A 7,846-nucleotide genomic window follows, 5' to 3' on the forward strand; every position below is an offset into this window, starting at 1 on the left:
AGGAGCGAGGGGGAGGGGGAAAGAGAAAAGTTTAAGAGCCCACAGTTTGTTTAAAACAGAAGAAGGCATTATAAAAGGTCCACTGGTCTCCAGAAGTTCAGCCAAGCAGCTGGGAGCCGGTTCCAAAATGAAAGTAAGAACAAACAAACAAACAGAAAAAAAACATCAAGGCAAACAAAAAGTAAAATTGCAGCAGCAGCAGCAGCGCAGAGATCTTGCAGTCGGGCTTTCCTGCTCTCACGTGGATCTCCAGGAAAGTGGTGGAGGTTTATTTTCCAAGCGAAGTTTCCGCGGGAGCCACCGCCCCGCTCCGCGGAGTCCTGCCTGGCCTCGCCCGGCCCCGCCGCGCTTCAGCGCCGAGGCGCCCCGAGCTGCCGCCGGCTGCGCGGGGCCGGGTTTTGTGTTAAAGCCCGAGAAGGGATCAGCGCGCAAAGCCTCATTTCAGCCGATCAACCTGGAGAGGGAGGGGGAGGAGGGGCAGAGATACGTGCTGCTGGAATAAAATAAGATCAAGCGGGGGAAAAAAATATGTATACACGTATAGGCAACTAGAGATCTCCCTGCCTGCCTCCTCCCCTCCCCCGAGACGGGCAGCTCCGATCCCGCAGGAACGCCTGAAACTGTTTCAGACCAAGGTGAGACTTTTCCGTAGCAAACTCTACTCCTCCTCCTTTTACGAGTTTCCATGGAAAAGGGCGGGGGGGACGACGAGGGGCGGGTAGAGGGGTGTTTCTTCTGCTCCTGTTTCGCCGGGGTGTCACATTTAACACGGACTTTTGAAAGAGCTGCCGCCGAGAAGCGGCTGCGTCTTTCTCTCACGTCCGAGCCCGCACAGGCTCAGTGTCCCCGCAGCACTTCCCGGTAGCCTTCCCTGTGTGGCAGGGGTGGAAATCCGGAGGCAGTCCCTTCCCCCGGCCGTGCCAGGAGCGCAGGCAGCGCCCCTGGGCCCCGCGGGCCGCCCCAGGTGCCGGGGGACGCGGGCACCCGAAAGCGCTGAACGCAAACGCCGGGTGGGCGCACTGTGCTATCGCAGCTCTCGGGGGAAGGAAGGACGGGACACAACTTCCTGTCGCCGCTGTCAAGACTTGTAGACCCCCAAAATACGGGGGTCGGGTGGGGGCAAGGTGCAGAGCCTCCTTTCGAATGACGAAAGTTATAGTGCCTACCCGGACGCTGTGCGTCTGCCCCTGCCGTCCGGCGAATGCAGGGTTAGTGCTGCTATAGATAGGCGCTCTCGGCAGGTCATAACATTAAAACTGGAATGGTCGGTTAAGACAGAGCTAATAGGTGTTTAACAATATTAAGAAGTCTGGCACCGAGTAGCGTCAGTGTCTTGGAAGCACCCATGTGCTTCCTTATATTTTTGGCGTGCAGGTTGTGTCCACGTTGCTCCTAACTCAGTCTTTTTGCTGCAGACTTGAAAGTCAAGGAGTGGGTTGCTGCCACTGAAAAGGTGCAGTCTTCACTAGGCAATCTTTGTCCCAGCAGTTCGGTTTGCTGTGTTTCATAAAGCCCTCAAAAAGCGCCACAGACCAGATGAAAGAAAAGTCTGAGAAACTTGTGGCCTGCTCTTTTCCCCTCTTCCTCAATATACTTTCTATGACCAGCCATCACAGACATTTGGAACTGACTCCAAGGAAGTTATCAGAGACCCTTTCTGTCAGTCCCTCAGAGCAGTGTCAGGGCTGATGACTGCTTCTGTTTGCAGTGTCATGGTTTGGCAGGCTGTGTTTTCCTAAAGAAACCAGCCTGATCCAATCTGAAATATGATTTCTGTTATTTTTTATGCTTGCAAAGGAGGCAGCTTATTTTGCAGTGTTATTAATTGCATGCTCATTTGTAAAAGTGGATCCCCCTAACCTGGTTTTGTTACTTTGCTTCACATATACACACCTTTAAAAAGTTAATTTTCTTTCCTGTGCCTTTGCACCTCCACCCCAAAAAAGGAGCAATCTCTGTCTAGCAAGCACATGTTTGTCGACAGACCTTTAGAAACACTGGTTTTGCTGATTGCTTTACAGCCCAAGAAGAGGAATGTACAACATGCAATCCTCAGCATGCCAGTCTCCCAAGTGATGAGATTATTGGAGCCTCTGCAGCGGGAGATTAACTCTCCCAGCAAGGTAGGCACTGACGTCACCTTCAGCCTCAATCTGCCCCGACCTCAGCATCTCCAGCACAGGCAGAGCAGCGCCAAGCACTCACAGCCTTGAGGACAGCTGGCCTTGCAGAGCCCTGATTAAGACAGGAAACAAACCCAGAAACGCTAGATGGGAGTCATGCAGAAATCTGGGCACATGAGTGCTGTAACAAATGTGTGTATATGTCAGGGTAAAAGCTGTTTTCTGCTTGTAACCCAGAGCAGCTACACATTAGAATTACTCTTTAAAATATGCATTGCAGCTCTGCAGAAACTATTCGACATTGCTTAGGTATTAATATTCCCATCAGTCACATTAGTAAAAAGCTTTCTTTATATTAAAAGAATTTTTTTCCTAGTAACCAAACTGTTCCACATTAAAAAAAACTTTTTTCCCTAAGTAACCTGTTAATTATTCAACCTAACTCCTTTCATGATGCAAATTTTTGAAACATTTTAAGTAAAAAATATTTTTTCCTTATCACACATTCATGTCTACCATTCCAAAAAGCTCACAACTCTGATAATCCATCTGACAACACAGTCAATCAAAAATCCATCCTACAGCCGTTTCCAAAGAAACGAATACATAGCCAGGAAGACAGAATGCTTAAGCTGGAAGGAAACCAACCAAAGGAACACAACAACAGCAACAACAAAGCCATTTTCCCTTTTCTTTTAAATTTCCGGGTTTGTGGGTATATTACAGGGACAGAGATAATAGTAAATGTAGTTATGTTAAAAGTGGTGATGGTATTTATATATATATATATTTATTTATTACTAATTTTTTCTAATCCAGAAAGCTGGAGGCTTTTCAACTCTTCCTACACAAAAAAAGAAACAACCAAAACCAAAAAAACTTTTAAAAAGGACAAGCATCTACGAAAGACAAACACAATCACCGAACTAAAAAAAAAATACATATGAAACATCGTTGCTCACACCTCCTCCTCATTCTGTGGCTATCTGTCTGCTGCTTAGGCCTCCATCTAGCATGGAGTTTTAGGTGGGTGGACACAATGGGCTTATTCACAAACATCGAGCTCAGCACATGCCTAAGGCTTTGAAGGCTGAAGACCGTGGTGGGTCAGCTCCTTGGGACCAGCACTCATGGGACTTCTCAGGAGGCTGAAACAGAGAAGTTCTGCAGAAGCTGGTTACCTTCCTGCCTTATCTCCTGATAAACATATTCACTCTGAGGTACCTAGAGCACTTCTGAGACAGCTGTAGTTATGTTTAAGTACTTTCCCACTCCCCAAGTGGTCATTCTGTAGGGAAATACTGAAGCTGAAAGCACATTGTGACAAATAAAGTATCTACAGTAACAAACATGCACGTACACAATTGTAACATTATACTGAGTGAACCACATAAACTAAAATTAAACTTTTGAAGTTAAAAGTTACACTCATGATCATAGTGAGCTCACCAGAGAAACCATACTTCTCCCTTCTCTCCTACATGTACTCATATATTATGAAAGTTGCTCACTGCATGTTCACATATAATTTTTTCCTACAAACCTCTGTGCTTAATTAACAAAAAGCCCTTCAATGTTATGTTTTCTGTTTTACTTTTGAAAGCATGCCCCATGCTTTATTCATTACACATTTATTCTGATCCTGTTCTACATACAGAGTTATTAATTTCCTCATAGGCATTTTTTGGAGCTGGTTGCTATAATATTCATGGGCTTCAAAATATTAACTATTTTAGTTTTATAATACACCTCTCAGTTGAGGGGATATTATGACAGGATATGAATATTACATTTGAGAAACAGTTACAGATTACCTGGTTTGATATCTTGTAGACCTGTCAGGACTTGGCACTGTAGAAAAAGTTATTTCTTCAAGGCCTGGTTCCCACTGCTTTCAGTTGTAGTAATTTGAGTCAGTGACTAACTACCTCTAATCAAACTCTGGAGTTTTCAAGCATCTGAAAATGAGAAGCAAATTATCCAGAAGTATAATTTAAAAGCCTTGAACCAACTCTATCAAGGAACTCTGTGGCAGAGACAAGAGCTAAGACACAAATTTCAAACTGCTCAGCTCTCTCAAGACTTTTGACACCACTTGTGTCAAATTTTTTTTTTCTTCAATGCTTCCTTCAGTTTCTAGGATAAACACAGCCAGACTCCTGCCAGCAACAGCCCCTTCATTAATAATACCCACATAATTCATCCACTGCTTTGAATCTTCTGCTCCTCAACACATTACCTGTTAGCATGAATATGTCATGCTGTGTTTGGCCCAGCATTTGAAAAGATGCTTCCCTCTTCAGCACTGGATTTCATGGCAGAAGAGAGACTCTTGGGATCCCTTCCAAACTCTGGGAGAGGGTGTTTTTAAATAGCCCATCTGCTTTCTTCCCATGTCCATGCTTTGCCTTATCTTTGCTTGTTATTTCAAACCTGTCTTCATTCTCTCTTCAGTCTTGGCTGATCCCACTTTTGTTTTCCTTATCTAGTTAATGCTAGTGTTTGATTCTCATCCCAGTTCCAGCTGCCCTAGTTGCACTTTTCTTTAATCTTGTTCTGGGACTTCTCACTCTCAGATTCATCTTTAGCTATGCAGGGTTCTTTTGTTGTTGTTTTTGCTGTTGTTTTGTTTACACTCCCTTTACCTAGTTGATCTTTCTCTTCTGTCTTCTCACCTGATTTAACTTTTAGTTATGTTGACATCCACCCTCCTTGTCTGTTCTTTACTCCAGGTGTGCACCACAAAGCTGCTCTTGCTCCTTGACCATATTTCCCAGTTGCAGAGGGAAAGTCCTCACACTCCAGTCCTTACATTGCTGTTGAGGCAGTTTTTTGCTTGTTTGCTACCTTCCATCTATCTCTTCACTCTGTTACTCCTCAGGCACAGTTTCCTTACATGAAAAATTTGTTGTCCCAAAATACATCTGTCATTCCCACTGCTGACTTCTCCTGATCACACCCCACATTCTTTCTCAGGAGCTTTGTGCTGGCTCTACCATCCTGCAAAATCAGTTCTTCCTCCCCATCTATTCAAGTGAGACAACCTTGCCCTCCCCATCCCACAGGTATGGCTGAGGTGGATTAAGCATTTGGAATTATGGCTTCTTCTCAATTAAGTTACAGATCCAAGCAAGGCACTGCTCAAAATGATCACTTGCAGGTGGCACACTCAGGTAAGGGAGCTGTTAAAGCTGCATCTATTCAAGGATGGCTCTGTCCATGTGCAAGTCCATACCAATGATAACAGGAAAAAAAATGATAAATCTCTTTACATAAGGATGGATATTCTCCTTCTTTCTATTCTGCTCAAGATTTTTTTATATTTCCCACAGGCTGAGCATACTGAACCCCTTCCAAAAATACTGCTGTGATTTTTTATTAGGATCAATCTCATCTATTTCCATGTTTCATTTTCAAACACCTTGATAGTTTAAGCTAACATTCTGAAAGAAAGATTGATGAAGAAATTAAAATTGAAAATCAGCTCATAGCTGACACTAGCATGGAAAATACTATGCCAAATCTTCACAATTAAGCAAAGTTGTATAAGCAACTTAAAAAATATCTACCAGCAGAGATTGTCAAGAAAATTTAATATTAGATACCCAACCAGACTGTGTTTATAACATGATTTGTGTTATGTTCCCTCCACTTTTAATCCTCTAAAAGCTGCAGCAAGCAAAACCACATTGAGAACATATACTGATGTTAAAACAAGCAATCAAGCAGCAACAACAAAACCACTGGTGTGCTACTTAAATTAGAAACTGTTCTGTGTTTACTCAGCATCCCTGATCCTCATCAAGCAATAAATCAATTTGCAGTAGCTGTGGACAGCTTTTTAAACATAGGGCCAGAAGAGCTTAATTGTTAAAGCAATGTTCAAAGCTAGGAGGTTAGTATAGGAGGTCATATTAAATATTCACTTGTCTGAAAACAGCTGCATTCCAAGTATTAGGAGGCATCCTGACCTTCTCTTAATTAAAAAAACAAAGTCTATGAGTTTTGAGCTTAGCAGAGCTTAGCTTGCAGTTCTTCAGAAGATAGATAGAGGTTGCCAGATGAAAAACTGGCATCTAAATGTTTGCTAACTTGATTTTGTTTGGTTTATTTTATTGTCTAACAAAATAAACAAACAAACAAACAAAAACCAACCAAAAAAACCCCAACACCCCACCCCCAAAAAAACAACATCCCCCCACTCCCCATAAACAATAGCTAAAAGCTGTCTGGTTTGAAGTTTGCAGTTTATGTTTACAAGTTGATAAATCATTGAGAATCCAATTCTCAGCTTTGTAAGGTGCTGCTCCTTGTCAAAGTTGACAGCAAATTTGCGTTTGATTTGTATCAGAGCTGATCAGGGTCATTATCAGCCATCACTCTAGACACCGGTAACTGGTGAACAGAGTTTCTTTGGCAATTCTATGATAATAGTGTAATAAAATATAAAAATGATAGTACTACTCCCAGACCTGTTCTGGTATGAACAAATGTTGCTGTTAGACTCAGAAGTGACATTTGCTATTAGACTGACTAGGTGTACAGGGTTAATCTTACCCTCCAGTATTCAGCATACTGTCACATAGCTGGGAGTCAGTGGGTGATTTCTGACAGAAGAAAGCCTCTAATGAGCCTGATCTTGAGTGACTGCTGAGCATTTTGATCTTCCATTCATTTCTGGAAGACAAAGCAGCTCAGCACCTTGACAAACAGGAGTCACTGTTTTGAGCCACGAGCCACTCAGATGAAAAAGCTCTGGTTTAGTTTGCATTGTAATTTAGCATTTATAACATCTCTGGCACTTATGGCAGAAAACATGTAACAGTGACACTGGGGGTAAGAAATCCAAGCAAACAGAGGAACCTTGTCCTAATTGGGGGTCTATGTAAACACAAGTATTCCTCTAACTCTGGCTCACTGAAGATAAATGAGGTCTATCACCAGCACCCGGGAAGAAGAATGGCAATTGTCTTACAGGAAGCAGCATGAAACTACGGTACAAGCACTATCGATGACAGAAATATTGTCCAGTAGTTATCAGCATTGTTTTAGCTGTAGTAATACTTATAAAAGTTCTCTAAACAGCAGAGAACTTTTACCTTTTTCAACAATGTCTAACACATATTTCTCATTAATACAGGTAGTAAAATACCCAGTGAATTTTATGATGCAGCTATCAAAAAAAAAAACCACCTTATATACCTAAGGTGTCTTACTTGGCACCTCTTTCTTATCTTCAGTATCATAAGATCATAAATGTGTATGGCAAAACTAATGTAATTGCATCCACATTATCCAGCCCTCTCCAAAATTATTTGCACTCTTCTTGTTGTCAATTCTTCTTTACTACAAAAGAACATTTTCCAGCAAGAGCTTCTTTTGAAAGAAGGCACTGATGCACCATGCAGCAATAATTAATAATCTCTGTCTGGAGAATTCAGGGATTATATTGTATTCTAAAGCTCAATGCTGTTTCACTCACTAAGGTGATAGTTTTGTGCAGGCACAATCAATATTTGCTGTAAATAATACATATTTCACAGTAATTACACACATATATATGGAATACACATATGTTTTACAATTTGAACTTAACTTGCAGCCATTTTAGTACAATTTTCCTTCAGCATGATTACAGTACTAAGCTCCTGCAATTCATTTTTTGCCTCCCCCACCTCGAAGCTATATAATTTGCAATACTAGAGATGTCACAGATGACTGAC

Source organism: Melozone crissalis, unplaced genomic scaffold (genome assembly GCF_028551555.1).
Source record: "Melozone crissalis strain CALT ecotype California unplaced genomic scaffold, PUWL_Pcris_2 ptg000006l_1, whole genome shotgun sequence".
Lineage (NCBI taxonomy): Eukaryota > Metazoa > Chordata > Aves > Passeriformes > Passerellidae > Melozone > Melozone crissalis.